Raw genomic sequence first — 26,533 nt, forward strand, 5'->3', positions numbered from 1 at the left:
TTTCCTGATTTTGAGTCTACGAGAACACTCTCTTCCTACGTTTCTCTAACCTGACTACTCTATGACTTCCTCCCAGAAATTGAATTAAGCAAATATCGAACTGCTTGCTCGAGGAGTTTTCCTCCACTTCCCGACAAAAGTGAATCAGAATATATTGTTTACCATCAGAGTGCAGCTTCAGGAACCAGGGTCCTGGAAAACTTGAAGCATATTTTGAAAGCTTCATTAAGGCACTGTTGGAGGACATAAGGACAACTCTGTCCACCTTACATGTCATTAAATCAACACCTTTGGGACACTGTTTCCTCATCAGTAACTCCACAGTATATTATAGGATTCAGACATTTTAGGTTTGTCTACTGATTCACTTGTTACGGACACTAAGAGATTTTTAAATCATCTAATATGTCTAACAGCATTTGACAGTTTCTCAATTCCACATGACTCCCGGAATGTTCTTTGATACCAAAGTCATGTCTTTATTTTAATTCACAACAGAACTGGAATCCTACAAAACGCAGGGTTTTTAAAAAACATCCAATAAACCCTAAAACATTAAAGTTCAACTAATTTCCCCACAGATTCAATAACCATTGTTGATTGAAGTCCAAATAACACAGTCATACGCCATGTTTCAAGGCCTCACATAAATCCAGATACAGCATCAATAAACTCCAACTTTCTGAGTCATGCGCACCCTTTGTTCATTTGCCCATGCAAGCTCTACTCTTAAACATCGTATTTCCTACAAAACCTGAAGGCAACATGATGAAATGAGAAAATCTGGCTTTTGCTGTTGCTGTTGTTGACAAGGCATTAAAACCGATTTTGCACATCAAGTCCATCGGCTTACTCATCACAGAAAGTTCTTCTTAACCTGTGAGGGCTTGTTGCACGATGGCTGATAACCATGTTTTCGGGGTTATTTCGTGTTTTGATGGACATGACCTGAGCATCTACAAGGGCAGGCATCTAATGCAGAAAGGAAATGTAAGCTGCATCCATCGGCTTGTACATTTATGACGGGGAAAGATTGAACTATGCTGACTGACTGTATAGTGCACAGCCTACTAATTTAAAGTAGATACCACTTTTTTGTTCTTGTGGAAGAGTGCAGAGTAAAACTAAGGTAATATCCAGACAAACAAGCTGCAGCTCTGACCTTTTTTGAAAATCTAACCTTCATACTGCTCCAAGCCACTGTGAACACACACTGGGGAGGAATTTGATGAAGTGACTTGATGACTACAGGTAAAAGCTACTGACCTGAACTGATTCCTCTTACTGAATTGACATAAATCAAACGTGCGGAAACGGAGAGAGTGCAGCTCCACATCAGGATGATCCCATTCACCTTTCAGCTTTACCTGTGACGCAACAGCTCAGGAAGGGCAGGGAAAGGCCAAAGTGCAAATCTCTGGCTTTCCTCATCTACACACATGCACCTGACAGCTTTCTGCATGGCCACTGCACCATCCAGCATCAAATATGCATCAGACTCTTATGTAACACACTCTATCCCCTTTTCTACCCCAGTGTGAGTCTGTTTGCATGCTGAGGTCTATGGCTAATGAGGCCATCTTTGCAGGGGAAAACAAAAAAAAGGGGAGGGAACGAGAGAGGAGAAAGAAGAGGGGAGACGAGCTAAATATAACTCATTTGGCCCTGAACCACAGGAAAGTATCAGGAGGAGAGAAAAGAGGGGAGAGAGGAGGAGGGGAGGTGGGTGATCGTGGAAAAAAAGACAAGGAGACAAAGATGTACATGTTAATTATTGGTTTGTGTTTACAAAAGACGACATTTTACCTCCAGTGAACTTTTTGTACATGCACATATATTTAAAATCAGTTTAGGTGCAGCCTAAATGCTCTATGCTTATCCAGAGATTCAAACCAGCAACCTCAAAAACAAAAAAAGCAAATCGGGATCTTCAAGCTTTAGGCCACTGGCCTGAAAATGACAACAGAGCTCCTACATTTCCCAGAGTTACTGCACTTTCAACAGTAAAGTTTTTGCTGATGGTAAAGATGAACACGACATGCTACATTTTGGATTCTGGTCTGGTTATTTTCAATTTCCACACGTGTAGATCTTCAAAATCCAAAACAGATGCACTCACTGTGTGTCCTTAGACACAAACCTAAATGATACAGTCTCCACAAACAGCCATAATCAAAGGATGCAGATCTCTTACGCTTTATGTTAAGAGCTTATTACCTCCTCTGTTTTCTACTTAAGAACTATTTTAACTAGGTTTGTGCAAACAAAAGCAGATGTTCTCAAAAACAGGGGACAACAGAACAATCAACAACTCCATCTGCTGATGATGTGATATGATCAGGTTTGCAAATTCACTTAAAACCAAACGGGCCCTGGGGGGGGCACGGAAGGTTTGTGGGGGCCCTGTCCCAGAGTCTCTAGTGAGTGTTCAGGTTTGCTTTTTAGAAGTCGCAAATGTCCACAGAAAAGTCACAAAATGAAAAGACAAAAAAAAAAAACACAATTTCAATGATTTGCTCATCAACCCATATTTTATTCACAATAGAACATAAACATCATATCAAATGTTCGAACTGAGATATTTCACCATTTCATGGAAAACATTAGCTCATTTTGAATGTGATGTCAGCAACACATCTCAAAGAAGTTGGAACAGGGTGATTACCAGGGTGAGCATCAGTAGCACTGTGCAGCTACAGGTCCTACCAACCTGCCCGATGTTTTGTTGTTGCTTTTGTTGCAGGTCAGTTCAGCACTGTGAGTCTTCTCCTGTGAAGCCATGCTGTTGTGATGGATGCAGTATGTGGTTTAGCATTGACTTGCTGAAATGAGCGAGGTCTTCCCTGAAAGAGACTGTTGCTCTAAAACTTCTATGTACTTTTCAGCATTGATGTCTTTGCAGATGTGCAAGTTGCACATCCATACCATCAGAGATGCAGGCTTTTGGACTCCTGCTGATAACAAGCTGGCTGGTCCCTCTGCTCTTTAGTCTGCAGGAACAGTGTCCATGGTTTCCAAAAAGAATTTCGATTCATCTGACCACAGAACAGTTTTCCATTTTATCCCAGACCATTTTAAATGAGCTTTGGCCCAGAGAACATCATGGGATCATGTTCACATATGGCTTCTTCTTTGCATGATACAGCTTTAACTTACATTTGTGGATTTCACAGCAAACTGTGCTCACAGACAGTGATTTCTGGAAGTGTTCCTGAGCCCATGCAGTGCTGCCTGAAGGCCCGAAGATCACGTGCATCCAGTTTTGAGCCTTGGCCCTTGCACACAGAGATTCCTCCTGGTTCTCTGCATCTTTTGATGATATTATCTACTGTACATGGTGGGATCTTTAAAGTCTTTGCAATTTCACATAGAGAAATGTTTTTCTTAAATTGTTGCACAATTGTTTGGTGTAGTTTGTCACAGGCTGGTGAACCTCTGCCCATCTTTACATTCAAGAGGCTCTGCCTCTCTGAAATGCTCCTTTTTATACCATCTCATGTTACTGAGCTGTTGTCGATTAACCTAATTAGTCAAACGTTCTTCCATTTGTTTTTGATTTGCAGCAATTACTTTTCCAGCCTTTTGTTGCCCCCGTTCCAACTTTTTTGAGACGTGTTGCTGCCATCAAATTCAAACTGAGCTAATGTTTTCCATGAAATGTTAAAATGTTTCAGTTTTCACATCTGATATGTTGTTTATGTTCTATTGGGAATAAAATATGGGTTGATGAGATTTGCAAAACAATGCATTTGTTTGTTTTTACATTTACACATCCCCCAACTTTTTGGGAATCGGGCTTGTAGACAAAATGAACACACACATACACAAAATGGTCCCACAGAAGCAGAAAAATAATGCAACTACAACTAAGAGAATCTAAAGAAATGTCTCTTTTAGAATCCAAAGAAATGTCTCTTTTAATCTGGGTATTCTGGGGGCCTGTATTGTCCGGGGTGGGGGGTGTTTTACCTGGCTGTGCCCGTTTTTTTATAATCCATCCCTGTCTGTAATTTTGTTGTTTTTGCTGATGATAGACAGGAATGATTCTGAACCGTCTAGAACCATTTCTGCCAAAAACCAACCTCCAGCTTGGATCATTAGACCCAAGCAGCGTTCATTTCCACATACGCACACACACAAACGCACGCAGACACACACCGACTAAAAAAAGCATCAGCACCCCATGGACAGAAACACATAGCACTTATAGCACAGCAATGTGCCACCACACAGCAGTCTTTTTGCCGGGTGCTGGAATCCACAGCTCTGACATTTCTGCCCGCCACAAACCAAACGGGAAACCTTTAACGGCCTGAGGTCGGGCTGAGAGGGAGATGGAGATAAATTACAGTGTTTGGTTTGGGGAAGAGAGCGAAAACCAACTGGGAGTGTGAGTGGGTTCATGTACAGCATGTCTGACTCTGGGTGAATGTGGGTCTCTGTGCTACATTATTGTATGGACACACATGTTTGAGTACACTGTGTGTGCTTGTTGTTATGTGCAGTACCTCTCATAAGTCCTGTTAGTATGAAGTATGAAAATACTGTTAAAATAAGGGGATGTGCAGTATGTACTTAAAAGTTGTGAAACCATAAAAATTTGAATGAGAAACAAAAAGTTAAGACACTTCCAGTAAGGAACACGAAATGCATCTGTGGTGAAGCAGGCAGGATCATTTTTTGCTTATGCTGAAATGTGTCAGTTTTGAGAATAGAGAGATGCAGCAAAGGCCGAACTGAAACGAGGAGGCCTGGTCTATGAAGTAAAGATGTGTTGGCTCCACATGAGTTGGCTCATTAATGTGAACAATGGAAGATGGCTTTGGTCTGAGATGCATTTTTTGGGGGGGCTTGTTAATTAACACCAAGGATCAAGGATCATACTTTTTTATTTGATGTGAACATTACAGTAGCACTAAACTGCTAGTGAACATATTCATGCACATGGACCCGATGCACTGTGTTCAGTGTTTGCAGCAACAATCTCCAATTTAAATAAAATGCTCATGTATCAGGGTTTGTTGGTTTTATATTCATATTTTTATACCTACATTCATGGTTTACTGGAAAGTACAAGGGTTTATTATGAATATATTTAATAACTGAAGCGATGTACATGCGCACATGGCAATCATTGCAACGTTTGGCTTGTAAAAAGCCAGTAATGGTCCTAAATCAAGAGCCATTATGGAGCTAAAAGAGCTGAGCTAAGGCCAACGATGTGGTTCGCTACTTTGAAGAAATCCCCATTTTTGTCACCAGTGATGTCCGCTTACCGCCAGTGGGGCAGCTAAGATAACAGCTAGCGTCAAAGCTTCACACGCTTTATGAAAACCTGAGCTTTTACGGCCATTTGTTTTGCTTAACCGCTTGTATTGTTGTTCTCCGTAGGAAAGAGGGGATCACGCTGTGCACACTGGGAGGTTTACTAATAAGCCACTTTTAAAATGGATTTTAATGAGATGAGTGAACTCTCTGAGTTTTGTTAATTCAGGTCATTATTTCAAGTTAAAAGACTTAAAGTCAGAACAAGAAATGCTTGTAACTTTCCTCAATAAAAACTCCCAAGGTGCATACGGTTGAAAATAATAAACTCTTTTGTGCTACTAAAAATATGGGAGTCGTTCCCACCAAATTCCCATTGTATTTATTATTTTTAAACAAGAGATATTTGAACATGCTGTATTTTACCATGGATATGTCGGCCCCTTAGCTGAAGTCTCTATTTCATATCCAGAGGGAATTAGGACAGCGCAAAATTCACCGACGACATTAAAGCAGTCAAACAAAAAAAACCTAAATCACACACAGAGACATCTGACAGCTGCTTCTGATCCTCCTATGTAGTTTTAAGTTAACAGAGAGGTCTAATATCACCGAGCTGTCAGCCAAATCCTGTCACTGACACCATTAGTGTGTGTGTGTGTGTGTGTGTGTGTGTGTGTGTGTGTGTGTGTGTGTGTGTGTCACATTAGGTGCTTTCAAAACAAACAGTGAAGAAAACCTTGTGCCCCATCAGTTAAAAGACTGAAACCGAAGCGAGAGAGACCGTACCGCTGACAGCCAAAAAGAAAAAGGAGGATCTGTTTTGAAATTTATTTTGGATCATCAGGATGAAAGAAAAGAGGCAGAGAGGAGGGCAAAGAGGATATCGAAGGAGTTGGTGAGTTGATGGGAAGGAAGAAAACAGGAAACGAGAAGAAATGAGAGGAGAAATGATATAGGGGTAAAGGAGGCAATGAGAGAGCAGGAGAAAAAGATGCTGGAGGATGTAAGATGGGGAGGAAAAATTGTGTGAGTGAAGATGAGTTAGACAAATATGGAAGAAGAGACAAGAAACCAGAAAAAGGGACATGCATTTAGTAAAAAGGTGATTAAAAGCTAAAATGTTTAGGTATAAAAAGAAATTTTAGACTAAGGAAAAAGAGGATGCTGGCTAGAAAAAGAGAGGGAAGGGGGAGAAATGAAAACTGAGTGAAGAAGAGGAAAAGAAGAGAAAAGTTAGGAGATTGTGTAATTAAGGAAGGAGAAGCAGCAAGAAATGAGTGGAAAAACGAAAGGAGGAAGAGGAAGGGTAGGAAAAAGTGAGAGCAAAGCAGAGAGAGGCACAGATGGAAGATGGAGGGGGGAGAAAAGAGGGGAAAGGGGATGAAAGGGAGGAGAGGACTGGATCCAGAGACAGAGAGACAGAGCTTTGAAGAGGGGGAGGAGGGAGGAAAGACAGGGATCAGAGTGAGTGAAGGATGAAACAGGAGGTGAGGAAGAAAGAGGCGTGGATGGAGGCATTGGGAAAAAAAAAAGAGTAGCACTTAACGGAGTGATGAAAGGAGCGAGGGAGTCAGAGATGGGGGGTGAGGGGGGAGTTTAGGTGTGACAGTTGAAGAAGCAGAAGACGAAGAAGCAGAAGAAGAAAAGGTGGGAAAGAGGGCTGCTTTTAGTGTATGCAAAGAAAGGGAAGTGTCCATTTTTCTTTAAACAAATCAATTAATCTGTCACTAAACGGTGTGTTTTTCACATGTCAGATGGGAAAACATCAGTTTGAAATAAAACCCCTGCGTCTGGACAAAGAACTGTTTGTAAAAGACGATGAATTTCAAAGGCGGAAAGACAAAAGGCCCGATCCAGGAGTTTGTGGGAAAGCTGAGAACTCTGTACAGCATTGCTGCTAAGTGGTTGTGACAGCTTTGCATGAATACTATTCCAGATTTAAAACCTTATACGCAAGAAGACAAAGTTAGTCGACCCAACTGTCAATGAAGTGTAAACTAAGGAGGATAACCAGGACGAAGAACAATGGCTGTAACGGCTCCAGCGTTTTTCGAAGAAGCCCTCAAAAAAACCTCCGCCATCTTTAAGTGACACCCCCGTGGTGGCAGGTTATCCCCTGGAATGATACCCTCGTGGTGGTGGGTGTACCAGACCTTGGTCATCGCAAAACCAATCATCAACATAGCCACATTTTAAAAGTAAGAGTAAAAACACATTGTTGTCGTGCCCCTGATTTTCTTCCCTAACCCTAAACTAACCCAAAAAGTCTGCTAGCATGTGGGACGTACAGGGACAGGGACATACTGGCCTATATTTTTTTAACGGACATTGAATTAGTGGGACGACATCTAATTATGCGGGAGGGTTGAGTCAGGAAGCGTCATCGGCGTAAAAACTGAGCCAAATCCACATGTGGACAATGATCGAAGACGAAAAGACAAAAAAAACAAAAGAAAACAAAACGTTCATTTGTGGCAGTGTAGGATTCATGGGGGCATTTAAACACCCTGAGTTGTCAGGAAATAAAACTGGATTTTCGCCATTTTCTGACATTTAATAGACGATGTTTGATTAATTTCAAAAACTGAGACTTGAGATGGACTTTGACCAGACAAACCTGATACATGATCCAGACACAAATTGATGCAGCAAACACATATTGATGCATTTCAACATACTGGCCACTTTATTAGGTACAGCTGTCAGAAAGGTGGTAAATCTATGTGTTTATAACTGAGGTGGTGGAGTCGTACTGGACTGCATTTTAAGAAGCGCTGGTTCTAAAGGTTTGGCCAACATATCTAAAAAGAAACTTTGTGTCGTATCTAAAAATGTCAAAGACAAAAAGCTTTGATGATGGATTTCTCCTCATCTACTTGTTTCCCTCCCTCATCCAAGAGTTACACTGTATGTAGGCTATAACATAGCAGCACACGCTGCAGACACGTCAAGAAAATTCAGTGATGTGATGTGGGATGTGTTTTCAGGTTTACTTCTTGTCTTTGAAGCGCTACTTCTTAGCCTTGCCAGGACGTCCCCGGCGCTAACTGTCGTTAGCATGTGCTAATCCCTCGTCGTATGATGGATGGGAGGAACGGTTTGCTAGCCAGCTGCGCTAGCTTTTAAGCCCTAATACCCTCAGAGTGAGTGAGCTAGCTTGGAGCTAATCAGTCTTAATGCCATGAGTGTGGGGTTAGCGCCGGAGATGGCTAGTAGCCAGCGTCTAATCCTAGAGGCTACAGGAAGAAGCTCAATCCCCCCGTCTTCCCCAGATGTGTCAACTTCCGAAACCGCAGCATGAGATTAAGATTAGAGGAAGAGAATGAAAACAGAGTGAAGGAGGGTAGAGAGAAGCATGTTATTGTGCATCTCTTGTTCCTACTGCGCTGAACAAACTTCTCTGCTAAATGAGGGCATTTCATATAAAGAGACAGAGGTGAAAAAAAAGAGAACATTTTGAACATTATCCTAATTTTGCTGGGTTAAAAACAGGATGAGAGACACACCACAGGCTCTTCACTGTATCGACTTCCTACACAAGGGCAGGAAATGATGTCATGCTGGTGTGGGCACAGAAATATCTTGGTTGCACTTATCCTAAGTGCATGTGTGCGTCTGTACAAGTGCTTCAAACTGAAGCACCTGCTGCTCGCTTTCTCCTTCTTAGTCTAGAAAATCACAGGCTTCAGCCGAACTACTCCTCCTCCTCCTCCTCCTCTTCCTCTTCCCCTGCACCTCCTCCTTCCGTCCATCACATGTTACAAGCCCGAGTGCCAGGGCACTGACATGGGCCACAAGCCCTGTCTCTCGTTTTCTCTTCCTCTTCATCTAACCCTGTCTGTTTCAGGCAGGAAGCCACTGAGTGGCGCAGCAGAGGCAAGCCACCTGTTCCTCCCTGGCATGGGAGATCATGGAGGGATGGAGGGTGTGATGGAAAGACGAGGGCAGGGGCTGGGGAGGGAGGTGAAAGCGGGGGGGAGGACAGGATGATGGAGTAAGGGAGAAAAGCAAACATGGAAATGGGAGAGATGAAAGAATATTTAGAGGACGTACGAAACTGTAAATAAAAGAAATGAAAGAGATATGAAAGCGATAAGAAAGCAAGAGGAAAGGAGGGTGGAGAGGCTGGGAGGGAGAGATAGGAGAGAGGAAATAGACGCACAAGAGGACGCAGAGGAAGACAGTGGTGATGGTGAGAAGGATGAAGCCGGAGGACGAGATGCTGAAAGAAAAAAAAGGGACAGGAAGTTGAAGAAAAAGGAGGTAATGAATGAAAGAGTGAGGCATCCTGAGCGAGGTGGACAAAGAGAGGAGGGAGAAACTGAGGAGAAGGGACGGAAGAAGAAGAATGAAGAAGAAGGTGGATGCAATGAGGTAAATTTGACAGAGAGAGTAAACAATGACAATGAGGCAAAGAGAAACAGAGGCATAAAAGGAAGTTCGAAAAACGGAAGGAACATGGAGATTTGGAGTGGGAGGTAAGGGAGGGGGCCGAATGAAAGAAACAAGATAAAAGGGTGAGGGACGCTGAAAGGGATGGAGGACAAGAGGAGATGGAGAAAGCAGGGGGGACAAAGGAGGTGACAGCGCGTAATTACAATCCCTCCTCCAGCCTCTTAACCTTGTCCTCTCACCATTCATCACCCCCCCCCCCCCCCCACACACACACACACACACACACACACACACCCTCCACCCCACCCACCCCCACAAGCATCCTGTCTTTCTCAGAACGCTGGGTCTCCACGTCATCCTGCAACCACGCTCCAACTTAATAACAAGTCCTGCGAGATGCCGCAGAGGTCAAATTTCTGAATGAAGATGGAAATTATATTCAAGTTCAGTCTGAAGACACCGTTACAGGTAGAAAGGTTTTACACGTTCATTCAAAATCACTTTCCGGGAGCTCGTAGTTTCTAGCATCGGTAGAAAATAAAAAATGCATTATATTGCTTAATTATTTGGCCTTGAATGCAATATAACTCCTATGTTTTAAAAATAAAATAAAGTAAAAAACTACTCATTTTGGCCAAAAAAGGTCCTAATATGAAACACGGTTCAGTAAACAAACACTGACGTGAATTCATCTCAGGCGTTGACCAGTGCAAATTTAGTCTAAATGCACAGTGAAGCACTTATGCAGACTCTCACACACACACACACACACACACACACACACGTACAGGAAATGTGCAGGCTGCAGGAGCAACTAAGCCGTCATTTGCATGAGGAACGATGCAGAAGCGAAACCAAAGCTACTTATTGCACCGCACAGAACTCAGACACACCAATATTCTCTCTCTCTCTCTCTCAAACATTCACACACACGCACACACACTCTGCTTTCCATGCGATTTGAATTAACAAACAAAGAGGCCACTGGACTTCTGGGTACCTGGAGGAAATGGGAACCAAACTAACTGCTGTCGTCTCAGCAATAGCCATATCCTATAATGCTATTCAAATTCTGCCACCCAGTTATCTTTAACACACACACACACACACACACACACACTACACAATAAAAGGGAGGGGAGCTGGGGGGAGAGAAAGAAGAGATGCACTGAAAGGCACACAGTTGTTCATCAACACACACCACCATCATTTTTACCTGTGTGTGTGCGCGTGATGCTGTCAAGGGTACAGCTTGCATCCATCATACAAAGCCGTGGTCACCATAGCAACAGAACATACACCTCTTCGTTCTCGTTCCCTTCCGTCTTTTTGTCTACTTTCTGAAAATCTTATTTTAATTGACCATACAATTGTGTGGAGGTGAATGTGTGTGTGTGTGTGTGTGCTTCCCTCACTTCCTGCTCTGTTTCAGCCACAAGCTGTCATTGCCGTACCGTCCACTACTGTTCATTTTCAGTGCATCTTTTTCTTTTATGGACTGAGTCGGTGGTTACTATGACACCCACAGCCATTCATTTGTATTTCAGCTATTTGTTCACGGTTCACTTAGTCATTTTCAGATCGCGTTGCTGCTGAGGTGCTTCACTTTCTTGTGCTTTTACTTTGTCTTGTGGTTTATTTATTCGTCTAACAAAAACATCATTTTGTGTGCTTTGCCTGCAAAGACATATGCAGGAAAAAAAACCTGAATAAACGAGCAGAGAAACGTGGTGAATGGAGCTGCATTCATGCAACACGTGACAGTTAAACAAATGATTCGTTGATTATGCCGATTATGATATGGCCTTCATATTCTCAACCCAGTTAAACACTTAATACAATACTTTCTACCGAGACCTTAGACAGCGTCTTCTTTCACCACAGCAATTACAAGAGATTGTTTAAGAAGACATACAGATCTACATGTATAGACTGTATGGAGGGTAGGAGTGTGTATGCGAGAATACAAAAGTGTGAGTCCGACATTATCTAGGCTTTAACCTGTGAGCCCCATGGTGCAAAGTCTGTATCATGTGCGTGAGCCCATAAGTCGACCATGCTGCTCTGGATTAGGAAGTTTCCATCACTCGACTGTCACATTTCATACATGCTGTGAACAAACCATTGTTTCGCACAGTCGAAGTTTCCTGTTTCATGAGTTGCTCCCATGAAAACGTGTTACATGTGTGAAATGCAAATCCAGACAATGTCCGCTGCTTGCTCCTGACTCTGTATGGAATTCATATGTGACACGGGCTTTAAAGAACTGTAGTTATCAGAGTTAGTTTTTGTCAGCTTGACACACTGACCTACAATCTTCTTCGGTTTAGTCACAAATTTATCTGGGGAAGACTGATGATGAAATACTGAAGTACAAAGTCAAAATCCTTCCTCTACCTCCTCCATATGAAATTCCGTGTGTCTAAATAATTCAGAATTCATAGACATCACCCTGCTGTTGTACGTACCTATCATTGACCTTCCTTCAGTATCTCCCAACAAAATGATCACACGTTGTCCAAAAGCACTGATGGCACATTTGGCGGCAGAAAGTGCTACAGGTGAGTTTGTACTTCTGATGATGGCGACTGCGCCATCAATCGTCACACTACCCAGCCAGCTAATCATTCATAAGTTTCACTTTGTGGCACATTGATTAACCTTTTCTCATGCGCATATGCAAAATCCACATGACAATATGGATGTGTGCTGGTGTCTCTGTCTCTCTGAACAGCTTGCCACAGTTTGGAGCAGCCGTTGTCATTTGTCATCTTCATTGTCCTAAAAACTCACCTGACACACACACACACACACACTCAGAGCATGTGCATTTTAGAGCATGTGCACTGTCTGCAGGCACTAACGCACATCCTGTGCATGCTTTCTGTTGTGTGTGTGTGTTTGTGTGTTTTACAAAAATGAGACCGTATAAAGTTTTAAAGCTCACACATTTGTGCTTTGAACGGCAGATACTGATCTTTGCTTAACATGATCTATTTCTGTGCACTGTCAGACTTAATCACACCCACGCTACCCCCCCCCGCACACACACACACAGTCGTGGTTGAGAACACATATAGAAAAGGGAATGATGTGAGAATGAGGGAGAGGAAGACAGAGGGTGTTTGGACGACATCTCTTTCTTGACACAAATCCGTCTGTCACACAGGAAGAGGAAGTGACACCACTGAAACACACGCACACACTATTTTTGCAACCACCATCACACATTTGAAAAGCAATGAAAATTCCCAGCCTGATATGACTCCTCTTCTGTCTTTAATTTTTAGCCTAATCTTGGCCACAGCAGCCATTGCATCCTTTCTCATGTACTGTTGGAAAACTGCTCAGTGTTTTCGCACTTGTTCGTACAATAATCCACTATTCCTCCCCCTTCTCCTTCCTGTATGATCGTCTTGTTTTGTAATGTAAAATTTGACCTCCTTCTTTAGGGTAATGGTTGTTTTGAAGATGCAGTGACCTCTTGACCTTTGACCTCTCCATCATTGCTTGCAGTAATAATGATGAACATAAAATGAGTGTCGGGTCTCACTGGGCTGTAGAAGTTAATCAACAACATGGGGAAGATGCTTGGTTATCGCTTTACAGTCGGTACTTGATTATTTCACGATGCACTTGTTGTTTTTTCGTGAGCTTGTCCAGCAAATGTTTATCTAAACGTTGAACATAAAGCCACAGAGGAAGTCAGGAATTTTATTTTTGTTTTTCTAACGGTGTCATAGCCATTTTTGCTCCAAACTGTTCCTCTGCCGTGAAGCTAAAGCATGTGATGAAAACAGCCTTCCACAGCATTTACATGATGGCAGGCAGCAGGGCCGTTACAGCGAGCTTTTTCATTTACACTCTCAGCCGAGGTCACACCTTCGGTAACGAAGCTGGACGGTTGCCCCGGCAACAAGCCAGGAAGGAAAAAAAAATAAAAAATACAGTGAGTAATTCTGGTTAAATGAATAGAGCTCAACTCTCTCTACTTCTTACCATGTGCCTCTCTGTGTGAGCCTCACCCTCGCCGTCTCTGTCTCATGACAAAAGCAGCAGCCATTTTACTTTGTAATTATGCTTATTATTGGAAATGATTCCACCTTTTCCTCCTTGTTTTCAGAAACCTTCACTTCTTGTCAGGAGTATTCACCTCAATTGACAAGTTAAATTCACGGGGGAGATTCGTGTAAACACAGGTTTACTTTTACCGGTGGATTTTTGTTTAGATGACAAGTTAAATTTGCCTTAATAACTTAATAACAATAAAACTTTTTGCATTGCTTTCACTTCCTAGTAAACTCAGGATCCCAGTGAAATATGGTGCTGCGTAAATTCACTTTATCTTAACCTTATCCTGTCAAATGGAACCTCTACATCTATGTTATCGCATACAACTATGAGCTATATCCACCATACACATGCACAAATTCAGTGTCAGGGAACCTACCTGATCCAACCGCTTCTTCTCTGGTCCAGTTTGACAAGTCCACAACTCATCCTAGACCCTAAAAGATAAAGAAAAGATAAAGTATTCATGGAAATTCCGCTCTTGTATCTTCTTTACCGTGTGTGTACGACATCTATTTCCCGGAATGGACATGTTACACCCGAAATGCAAAATGCTGGGACTTTGATTAAGATTGATTAAAAGTAAACAATAAATAACTAAAAGAATGTTCTGGGTTGCTCCTGCAGATTTTAATGTAAGTGATATGATATGAACCACAGCGTGTGATGGCGTGACACTGTTGCAGGATGGCTTTCTACCACACCGCACCATATGGCCCAATTTGTGCAGACTACCCTGTCCCATATGGCAAGCTGTTGGGCTCAGCGGGCTTGTGCATAAATACACACATGTAAGTGAAGCTCCGGTGCCACTGGCTGATCATACAGTGGTAAAGCCACTATTGTGTTCTAGTGTTGGAGCTGACAATATAACATTTCTGTGTTTACACTAAGGTATGTACATGTATGATGTGGGTGAATATGTTCAGCGGTGATTCTAGACTCTAAAGGGGCCTCGGGTAAAGAAGGCCATTGAGACCCACCCAGTCGCTGGCATGTTTTTTTTTTTTTTTAAAGAAGCAGCACTGCAGGATATACAGCATTTAAGGGAGTTTATTGTTGCCTCGAGTTGCCAATTGTTTCTTGATACAGCTACTACAGAAACCAAAATTACTGTCTTGTGACCTTTGAAAAATCAATAAAGTTGCAGTTTACGTGCATGTCGTGAGAATGCAGCATATGTACATACAGTATGTACCTTAGGGCTTCTAAGACTTGTAATACAGGCTATATGCTTTTATTTAATTAGTACAAAGGATTTTGATGGTATATGTGCCCATCAAAACTAGACCCTATCTTTGCCTCCTGGCTGTTTCAACATACCCATAGATAAGCACACCGCCCAGTTTGGCATGGCAGAAGTTGAGTGACATGCCCAGAACCCTGGTCTCTCAGCCCCATCTAGCACCTTCTGTATGAACTGGGGTTGCTGACGTCGAGCCTTACCAGCCCCCAGCCTCACTAATAGTGCAATGGCGTGGAATCGCATGGCTGCAACCACGGCTCTTAAAATCTGGTGGAGACTATTATATTAGCCCATTGATGCCTGGGGTTTAATTTTACTTGATGTTTGAAGGGTCAAAAAGGTCGTTATGCAGCATTAGCATAGAAATGTGTATATAGCATTTTAATTTACGCCAGGAATTCTTTTAAAAAACAGCCGTGTTGTTTTCCCCACAGCAGCAGGAGTGACATGCTGAACCTGTGCTTTGTGATTATACATTTCTAAAAACTCTTCTGAAGCTTTCAGCGTTGCTTTGGCACATTCGCAGAGTTTGACTCTGACATAACAAACCCTTCAATGACTCCCAACAATAAGCAAACAGATAAGAGACAGTTTCAGATCAATAGCATCATCCATTTGTCATCTTGATTTTCAGCTCTCCATTGTCACTTTTTTCCCTTTAAAGCTCTTTGGGGTTTCTGTTCTGTCTCACCCGCTGAGATTGGATTTCGTTTCATCCCCTGATATTTTTTGAAGCGTTTTTATCTTTGGCATGGTTATGCAAATATCTCAGCCTAAACGCACCGCAGTGACTGGCTCTGTGTTTTCACTATGGCACCACGATCTGTGCAGTGGCAGATAACATCAGAAAAGCCTGGGAATGGCGCACGAAGTCAGAAGGTTCAACACTGTCCTAACTACTACTATTACTACTACCAATAATAAGAATAATAATAATATTCATCATCATTATCTGAATCGACAATACAATTTACTGTTACATCTGCAGTGTTACAGGAATTACATTAATAATGACGTATTGTCATTTACCATTATGGATTTACCTTACTTTCCCAAAACCTGCATCATGGTTCATGTTTTCCTGCCCTCTCACGTCATTTAAATTTCCTACAGTTCCCAAAATGCCTTCGGACATCCCCAAGAAAAAAAACACTGGTAGTCAGCAGGGCTTTACGTGTGCGTATGAAGGAGGCACAAAAGTGAAAGTTTCACACTCAAGGCTCGACAACCAACATCTTCTGGTTCCAGTTTCATCTCTGTGGGTGCAGACATGTATATTTCTCCCCATATGACTGTTCAGTGTCGGTGCAAAATAGCGAATGAAAATTTTCGGTGACTGACATCAAAAGGTGATCGTCATTGACCTTTGTGATCACTGAAACATTTGAATCGTACTGCACCAAAGCTGTAGTGGCTGTGATGCTTGAAATATGAGGTCATGTTGTCGACATTTGAGCTGTAATCCACCTATGAATAAGAAAACGACGACATTTCTGTGCGCGCTGCGTTTATTTGCTTCTTAATAAATTATTATTATTATTATTATTATTAAATATAAAAACAATGTTCTGGCATTACATGCACTTTTGTAAATTTTAGAACATATACTTAGTACTTCAAGTGGAGGAAAGAATTCAAAGTGCTACTTTTACTTATATCAAGTATGTTCCAGTAAGTATGTACATGTTTACTTGAGGTTTGGATATTGTAACTGGATTCAGTGGGCAGAGCAGGGAGACATGCATGTAACACGAGAGCTTTTCCTTGTGCTGATTAGCTGTAATTACCCGGTGCTCAGATCAGTTCCACCAGTCAAATATACTTAAATGCTACAGCACTGGATCCACATGAAGTATATGTTTCCTTTTTAGTGTCTGGTGAGGTTAGGAAATAGAGACAAAATCAACGTATTGCACATCGATACACGACATAGATCTCTTATTTTCTAAAACGTGAGCTAAATTCCTAATTGTTATTCAAACACGGTAATCAGCATCTTTGTTTTCGGCTATGAGACGCTGCTTACAATGTTCCTCTGATTTTTGGGCACCGTGTCTTTACGTTGCAGAGACAGAGACGGCAGAGCTGCAAAACACAGGCTGTCAGAATAAAAGACGCCGGCACTGCGTGTCCGTCCATGTTGCAGAACTTTACGCCATTCGCTTTTTTTGGTTCTAGTTTGAGTAGTACATGTACATAAATGCCAATTAACCTCCGTCTGACTTACCTATATTAAAATATCTCTCTTTTTCTAGCTGAAAAATGCCTTCAGATGACATCACTTGGAGGAAGCTTCAGTTCATGTCATCTTGTTGCTCACACTATAGACTTTGTAATAATAGTCAACCTGCTTTCCAGAGTTTCCCCAGGTGGATGCACATTTACACCCTAAACTAAAGCCATAGTAGGCGCGTTGGGTGGGCAGAGGGGTCGAGGTGTTGTGGGGCGCCGTGGAGAGCGTGAGAGGAAAGGTGAGAAAGGGCTGTGGAAGCCCACCAGAGGGTGCTCCAAAGGCAGGTGGACATCAAAAAAGGTTTCAGCTACGTTGACTGGTCGTAGTGTGTTGCACTACTGTTTCCACTGGTAAAGGCAGCAAAGCTTCCTTTGTTGGTTCATTAATTGCTTTTTGCTTTTTGAGTGAAGCCAAATTCAAAACTGTGGTTTCTTCACCCTGAAACTTCCACTGGCTATAGGTCCAAGGACATTTCATACACGTGAACATCCCCAAAAGACAATTTACCTTTAGTAGAGATCTAAGACAGAGCCAGCTGTCAGAAATCATCCCTGGCTATTAGTGGTTTTCCAAGAACACAGTTAAGCTTGTTGTTGGTGGAGCAAAGATCCTACTGCTGTGCGTGGAGTGTTTCTCTGCATGGACAGTGCTGTTAGAGGACAACGTTGGCAGGTCTTTGAGACAGTAGGCCAGTCTCTTTTTTCTCCCTTCCCAACTATCTCTTCATCATTTCCTGGTGCATTTAAATAGACACACAGACACACACAGACCACCTGACAGAGCATCCAGCACCTCCCTCTAAGTAAAGAGAGATTGGGTTACAAAATGAGCCTGTTTCCGTGTCGCATACAAACACAGCAGTTATATTTCCCTCCTCGCTGCCATGTGGTTGGTTGGTGCGGAGCAGCAACTTGTCACTTGACAGCTGATTAGTTCTGGGATTAAAAAAAAAAAAAAAAAAAAAAGCCCTCAGCTGACTGCAGGGACTAACAGAGGGAGATTTTCCCTTTGTGCAGCTGAGGACAACAAGCTGAGATCCCTCTCACACACTCACACACACACACACACTAAGCAAACCGCTCCAAATGAAGAGTGTGTCAGCAGCTGACAGACACACTCCTCTGATGCTTGCAAACCTCTCCTATCGTTTCCTTCCCCCAAATCTCCGTTCTGCGCTTGTTTCGTTTCCTCTCCTCTCTTCTCCTCCTCCTCCTCATATCTTCCTCTCGCCTTCTATGTTTTCGTTTCCTATCCTCGCCCTCTGTTTTCTCCCCTTTGCTTTTCTGCCGTGTTCCTCCTCTCTTGTTTCCCTCCTTACTTTGTCCTTGTCTCCCTTCTTTTGATCCATCTCCTCTTAACTCATCATTTTTTCCTTTACTACTTTTATCTGTTGTACTCTCATCTGTCCTCCTCTTGTCCCCTACTTGTACTACTGTCCTCCTTATTCTCCCACTGTGCTCCTCTTTCCCACTTGTCCACCACTCGTCCTCTCCTCCAGCCATAATCAGATATAACACCAGCTCACCGAGGTACAATTGACCAGAGCAGCCTGTCAACTGAGTCATTAGTCATTTGTGTTTGTGTGTCTTAATAATTTAGCCGTCACTGTCAGGACCTCGGTCACAGGAGCAGAGCGCTCTCGCGTTGCCCTCCGGCGCTCAGTTAATCGCGCGCACCGTACAGTCGCATTCAGAGGCAACAGAATCCAGCTGTAGAATTAGTAGGCGCCATGTTACTGTATTGCATGTGCGTTCAGGTGCGGTGTAATATTTCACCCTGAGATATCGTATGCACATTGCACAATATGCCCACGATTTAGTCTATAAAACATGGAAGGTCAATGTCAAACGTGGACTAAAAACTGTCTTTAAATGACTTGCTGTGCTTCAATAACACTTTAACTATCCACCAAAAATAACAAGGTGAAAGCAAGACGCAGGATGTTACGATTAACTGTTAATCAGTCAGAGCAGAATTTTCAGGCCTGATAATGTTGCAGACTGAAAATATGTTGCAGATTTTACAAACACTTTCCTTCAGGATAAATGCTGTGCACATCTCTAAGCTGTAATGAGAGTGTGTGTGTGTGTGTGTGTGTGTCTTCATAACACCATGCCATACATCTGCAGTCATTTCAAATTCTCCAGCTATGATGTGTGTGCTGTGTTAATTGACAGCAAATGCAAACTTGTCACATCTGCTGTGAGCTACAGAGTGAAAGCTTAAAAGAAAATATACAAAAAGAAAGAAAGCAAGAAAGAAATCGCATTAGTACATGGAATTAATTCAATAGGGAAAGCGAAGCCTTCAAAAGAGAAGGTCCTTTAAAAAAAACAAACTGTGCAGCAGGTTATTGTATTAATAGCAGTTATGACAGGAGCAGAAAACAAAGCTGCGTTAGGAGGAAGTCAGGTTGGATGAATGGGTCACAAAGCACACGCCTGTCCCACAAGAGACTGACGATCATTTCCAGTGATGCAACATTGTGTTATCCGTGACAGTTTCACAACGCATACCATGTATTTGTCATTGTCCACATGACGACAATGACCCACTAATGCAAAGGAAGTTCCTATTTTAGGCGAAATCGCAATGTTTACACTAAACCTAGCCCGCTAGTTTCTGTGCCTCCACGTAACCAGGAGGTTGTTGCGTGGTTACAAAGGGCCGACGTGCCAGCCGCCATGAGGGCGCTATTTCAAGAGATGAAGGTCCCGCATGTCAGCCGCCACCATAAAGGAGGCAGGTCTCTATGGTTAATGCAAGAGAGCAGGAACTAATCGTTTATATTGTTTTTTTTTTTAGGCTGGAGGGCTTTTTCAACTCAAAACACTTGTCACAGTAACATATCATACACTAAGCTCATGCTTTTGAACAATAATCCACAAATTCTCAAAGTGCCGCAAGACTATTGGTCAACTGACAGCTGAGCTATAGCATTTCAACAACAACCCAGCCCACTGCATCTGCTAAGCAGAAAAAAGACCATACGACATGTTGAAGGCTCAAACACAAGTAATAAGTAATAAGTTGCCCCTTCAAGAGAGAGAAACCAGGGCCCCCAGAGTCCATGACTGCCCCCGGTCACCTGTCGTAATCTTATGTCGCCTATTCTGTAAATAGGATGAGACTGATACAACCTTCCACAAACAGCTCTCATTAAAAACCTGCAGGTCACACTGCACTATTTCAAAAGCACATATCAACTGTTAGAAACAAGTCTGCAGCAGGATCAGTTTCCTGTTTCGTAAACCAGCAATCTCAGGTCTAAGCCTCCCAGCCAGTCGCTTCTCTAAGCTCGAACGTTAGCCATCCTGCAGGTGAACACTTGCCAAGCACAAGCAGCGTGTGCTGCTGATACTGCAGCTTAGCTACATCCATGAAATAATCTCAAAACACACAGATTTTTCCACCCTTTCACTCTTCTTGTTGCTCATTTGCTCTCCTCGTTTGCCTTCTCTCCATTTTCCAAGCGTGAATGTTCACTTTCAGCGCACAGCGACGGCTGCAACCGTGATTATTGCCCGTGATGACGCCAATCACAAATGCTGGATCACTTTTATCAAGAATAATTAGTATCCAAATTACTCAATAATCATTTCAGCTGTAAAAGTAAATGCTCTGAGATCAGTAGCATATTGGCAGTGGTACCTCATCCACACAGATTTCCCACAAGGCCTCAGTAATAAGTTAATAGAGTGCCGAAAATCAACTGACACCTCACACGTGTTTTTTTCGCAGTACACGTGTGTGTGTTTGTATGTTGCGCCTACACAGCACAACCCGACGGCCATCTGAGGTGGCAGTGGGACAGATGGTACGTAGGTCGGCCTTTAACCGAGCACCCACTCAAACACACACGCGCGCGCGCGCACACCTCACTGGCATGTGCGCACACACGGTCACCAGCATGTTTCCTGACAGCAGGACTCATACTGCGATGATCTCTTTTTGCCACAAGCTTCCAACTTTCTATATTTCGTGTCTCTTACGCGCTAAACAGCAACAAGGAGTTCAGACGTGGTCCTTCCTTTCTGCCGCCCCCATCATTTTCTGGACTTGTTTTGGCAGAACACACAGCTTTTCATTGTTTCTAAAAATACCATCACCTGGTTTAGTTTCCCTGCCAACAAAGACAATTTGAACGCATGGATTTAACAATGCAGCCTGTAATATAAGTAGATTTTTGCTACCGACATTTTGCATTTTTCCTTTTTTGTGACTCAATTTTCTCATTCATTCTTATATTGTTTCAAATCTTTAACTGTATTCAAGAGTTAAACAGCATCACTCCTTTTACAGGCTTCATCGTTTAAATCTACCTTTTGGTCAGAGCAGTTCGACCCTGACCTTTGACCCCTGACATGTGTGGGACATTGGCGGGGCAGGGAGGAGAGATCACAGGATTATGACAGTACAGGACGCGCGTTTATGATGAGGCTGTAAATCTCTCCTGTAGAAACGCAGTGAAGAAAGGCTGAAATGTTTTCCAGTGCAAGAGAATCAGCAGGCTCGTTAGAGAGAGAGAGAGAGAGAGCAAGGACGAGGGTCGTGGCGCTGGAGTCTCCCTGACTGGGGCCCCTCTCTAGACGGCAACACGTCATGGAACATTCCCGGAACCAGCCAGCGCACCACCCACCATCTCTCTCTCTCTCGCTCATACACGGACACACACACACACACACACACAAACAGAGGAAGCAAACCATGAGCATATGTGATAAAGTCAGTGTCTTCTCAAGAAGAACTCTTCAACAAAAACAGGCGTCTTTTTTTGGGGCACGGACCGGACGACAACGCGCACTGTAGCAACAAGCTACAATAGCCGTGTTATCTGATGAACGCCACAATGAGCACAGTGTAGCAGCAACAAGGAAATACCGGAGTGCGCTGAGGTCACAGCTGTAGCCCACTTACGAACACCCCGCACGCATCCCACGGTGCTTATAGAAATGGCATATTAATATTTGCAGGCGAAAGCCAATAAAGCTGCTGCGAACGTTACTCGTTTGCTGCAGCACATGACGCGCAGAGGCAGCAAATCGACCTCACAGATATCAAATCTCACCGATTCGAGCTTCGACTTTGACAGCTTCACATCTAACATCCCCCCCCTCCCCTCCCCTCCCTCCAGGTCGCTTTCCCACTCGCTCCCTCCACCGGCCTTGCAGCCAGTCTGGCCGTGCAGGCTACTGCAAATTCCTCAGGATATTACGCAACCCGGGTAATCTGCATGCAATGCAATGCGTGCCCGGGGTATTCCCCCTGCATAGCCGTGCCCTTATAAGCTAAACAAAAGATCAAGTGCCGTGAAAAGAGCCCACAGTGTCCGTCATGGCGCAGAACCCCCCCCCACCACCACCACCCACCGTCACTATAATATGTGCGAGAATATGTCCGAGAAGGTTTCGCTTCTCCCTCCCCGTTCTTACCTCCTGTCTGCGCTCCGGCCGCGCGCCTCCGTCTCTGCGCGAAAATGACAACAAGCAACCCCGCTGACAGGAGCTCCTATTCCGGGAGGGCTTGACACTTTGCCGGTCGCCCGTTAGAAACGGCCGGCAGACAGTTGTTAGAAATCCACAAGAGTCGAGGACCGAAGCGAAGGAAATGTGGCTCCGAGGCGGCACGCGGAGAAAAAGTTGCGCGTAAAAAAGGAAGAAATCCTTTCCGACCGGATTTCTGCTGCCGGAGCTCCGCTGCTGCACTCAGTCAGACAGTAAATGTGTGCGTCTGACTGTGTTGTGAGTGTGTATGTGTATACGAGAGTGAAATCAGGAGGCACATACACACGCGCGTGCGCGCGCGAACTCACTCACACACTTACGCACACGGGGGTTATTCCAAGCGCCACTTCCCAGAATAGCAGCATAGAGAGGGAGAGAGAGGGAGAAGAGGGCGTGCGCGCGCGCGTATGTGTGTGTGTGTGTGTGTGTGTGTGTGCTTGCGCGCGTGACGTCGTCGGATCCCCCAGCGCGCAACCAGGGCAGGGGGAGGGGAGGGGAGGAGGAGCAGTGACCGAGGAGGAAGGCTCTGTCTGCCGGCAGAGGGAGAGCAGGATTCCCCGGTCACCTCTGGAGCGACCTGTCTGTCTGTCTGTCTGTCTGTCTGTCTGTCTGTCTGTCTGTCTGCCTGTCTGTCTGACTGACTGAACGTCTTATTGCCCCGTAGTTGCACTATATGAGTAAAGTATATTCTGTAACTATGGAATAAGGCGGGAATTGAACACATTAAAACAGGCTACAGTTCATAACTGCAATATTGCATATGATATTTAAGAAATATTATAATTAAATATATTTTGTATAATTACATAATAAATGCCATGTAAGCATCAACATCATCATCATGACTGGCATTAATATTGCACCACCCCACACACACACTGAATAATTTGTCCTCATTATGCTCTTTATTCATTTAATTTATCAGTGTTTTCAGCAGCTTTTACCTTCAGGCCTTGGCAGTGTCAGTTGATTTGGTGGTTTAGCTGCAAATTGTTCCATTTCAATTATACTTGCTGTTGTCAGAACACGCGCTTTCGGTGGTATTATCGTTTTGTTTTTTTTTTATCAGCGCCATCATCATTTTGGGGCCAGTGGGTACCTGCTCCGCATGGATGCAGGCTCAGTGGGTCATCATCAGGTAATGTTACTGGATGTAAGGCAGTGACATTAGCTCAGACATGGGCACAAAAACCAAAATGTTGGGGGAAGATTGTGGGGTTTGGCTAAAATACAAAAACAAATGGGACACGAACTGGACTCATCCAAACTGACCTCCTACATACAAATACTTTGTCAACTCTATATTATGTCGTCACGAAATGCAATTCTGGCACCTGTAATGTTTACTATGGCAGCTCTGCCGTCCCCTCCAGCTTCCATCCATTCATCTGTTATCTGGAACAGCTCATCCTGTTTAGGGTTGAAGGGGGGCTAAAGCCTATCCCAGCTGTCATAGGGCAAGAGGCCGGGTACACCCTGGACAGGTCGCCAGTCTATCTCAGGGTCAACGCAGAAAGACACACAGACAGACAACCCGGAGGGTCACCGATGAACATGCACGTCTTTGGAATCCACAGGAAACCCGTGCAGGCACAGCCAGAACACGCGAGCAATCAGGAAAGGCCAGGGTAGGTCGGGGACGCGAACCCGCGACCTTCTAGCTGTGGCAGCGCTAACCTCTCCACCACCCTGTTGCCTCCCATTCAACAATATTTCAGATTTTTTTAAAAAAATGAAAAGTAAACCAGCTTCTGGATCATTCTGCAGAGCACAGAGACACAAACTGTAAGAAAAAATACAACAATGGCCCATAACCATGGTAACTGTACCGAAGATGGTGACAGCTGTTGCCTCAAATTCCCTATATTAAAACTGCACAGATATATAGAAGTAAATGCTAAAAGCCCAGGATGAAACTAGATTGATTAAAATTTGACTATAACTATTATATTTTATTACCTTTGTGACAATGACATTTTGTCACAAGACCAAGACTAAAAATAAATCAAAATTAGGCGGCAAAATTAAAACTGGTCAAAAACTATAAGGTTGGGAGCTTTCAGGGCCCCTCGTCGGGCACTGAGCTACTGTTTTTCTAATGTTTCTGGAAGTCGGGGGCTCAGCGTGACAGAAATGTAACGCTGGCCATGCTCGTCGTCTCTAGTGTGCGTTTCTGTTTAAGTTACTTTTACAACACGGCGTCCTTTGGAAGAATGACCTCAATGACCACACAGAATCAAATCTAATTTATCTGGACATCTAACACGCTCACACTTGTGTAACTCTTCGCAGCAGACGCAGATGAATTGAGGGCGACATGACCTGGCGAGGTACAAGCACGAAATGCAAAATATGCCTTAACATTTATTTATTCATGTAGGTGGGTTGGATCAGTTTGCAGCCAGAATGATAAGAACAATAGGAAGCCAAATCGTCTGCCTCCTGCCAGATTGTGAGGCGGATCCACAGTATTAGACAACACAGCCACTTCACCTCAGAGTCCTTCCATCTGTAAGACACGTTTAGGCACAGAGGACCTTATATCGGCAGCCGCCTGCGAATATATTCAATCAGGCTTGATAAAGTGCCTTTTTCCTTTTGGACAGATTGAGATGCAGCGACCTCTGTGTGCCAATGATCTACTTCAGGTTTCATAAGGGCCTTTTAAAGACAGGTGTCAAGTTCGGTACACGACTGGACCCTAAGAGTCCAGTAATGGGTGCATCACTGGCTCAGTTTCTATGGGAGCCACAGCCTTCACCTGCCTGAAATGATAAAGGCAATAAAGCCCTTGGATGCCAGTGTTCTTGAAATGGCTCCAATTGTACCTGGGAACAGATAATGACACTTAATAGGCTGATAATTGATTCGGTGGCATCTATTCACGGCACCGTGAGAAGTTATACGTGGTGAGGTGATCAATGAGGAAACGAGGAAACGATGATACTTAAAATTCTTGGACTCTTTGTGGTTGACTTGTCGGTTCAGTTTGTCATTGTGGGTCGCACTTGAGTTGAATTTTAATTGCTTTGTGGTGCACCATGGCGTGATAACCTTGTGAAGACAGACACTTCCGCACTATGAAAGGATAATTTCATGCACTGTTGCTGTGGGTGTTTCACCTGAAATCATAACACAAGCTGCAATCTGATTGCTGCCTCACAGGTGAACGTTTTCTCTGACGAATCTCTCGTTTTTTAACGAAAAATTGTTATGAAAATGCTCTAAATCGCCATAACTTCATGGCTCTTTACATAGACCAGGCTATCGTCTGCATGTTGGCTATTGGGAGGAAACGCTGGAATAAAACTGGCCCTAGGTACAGTCCAAGATCCAGACATGGTCTTTCATTCAACTACTTAATTGGTTTAGTTGAGTATTTGATGATGGTCAGGGTTATTTTCATTGTATTACTCTGTTTGCACAGCTCTATAGAACACAGTCACCTGTCTTTTATAATACTGTAAAATATTGTGATCTACTTTTAACTCAATACCACCCACCGCTATGATGAATATACGTGCAAAAAATATTGCGAGGGCATTCAATGCATGCCACGGGTTATTATAAAATTTCATTTTTAGCTGCAAGGTGATCAGAATAGATCCCACAGATAAAGTGTTTGACTCAAGGACTCAGGGAGGTGATTATCGGGCTGTTTGTGTGTGTTATGTTGGCCAACAATAAGTGGATTAAGGTCTGCCATCTTCCATGAGAGGCTCATCTGGATATGACCTCATCACTGGTGACCCCGGGGTCCCCATGGCGACGCCGTGGTAACACAGAACCATGGCGACAGCGAGCTGCCGCAGCTTC

General features: G+C 43.5%; 1 protein-coding gene across 4 annotated transcripts in view; it reads right to left on the minus strand.

Moving 5' to 3' along the window:
* Positions 1–23,030, minus strand: part of hivep2a (HIVEP zinc finger 2a) — an 89,512-nt gene extending 66,482 nt beyond the window's left edge. For 2 of the 4 annotated variants that reach the window (XM_067482365.1, XM_067482369.1), the window contains exons 1-2: positions 22,646–23,030; positions 14,114–14,171 (exon numbers count right to left, since the gene is read on the minus strand). The gene's annotated coding sequence lies outside the window, so the exon portion shown is untranslated. The remainder of the gene's footprint in view (positions 1–14,113; positions 14,172–22,645) is intronic. The other 2 variants (XM_067482367.1, XM_067482371.1) reach the window with 1 other exon arrangement.
* Between the last annotated feature and the right edge of the window lie 3,503 nt (positions 23,031–26,533).

The sequence above is a fragment of the Channa argus genome, chromosome 17, assembly GCF_033026475.1.
Source record: "Channa argus isolate prfri chromosome 17, Channa argus male v1.0, whole genome shotgun sequence".
Taxonomy (NCBI): Eukaryota; Metazoa; Chordata; class Actinopteri; order Anabantiformes; family Channidae; genus Channa; species Channa argus.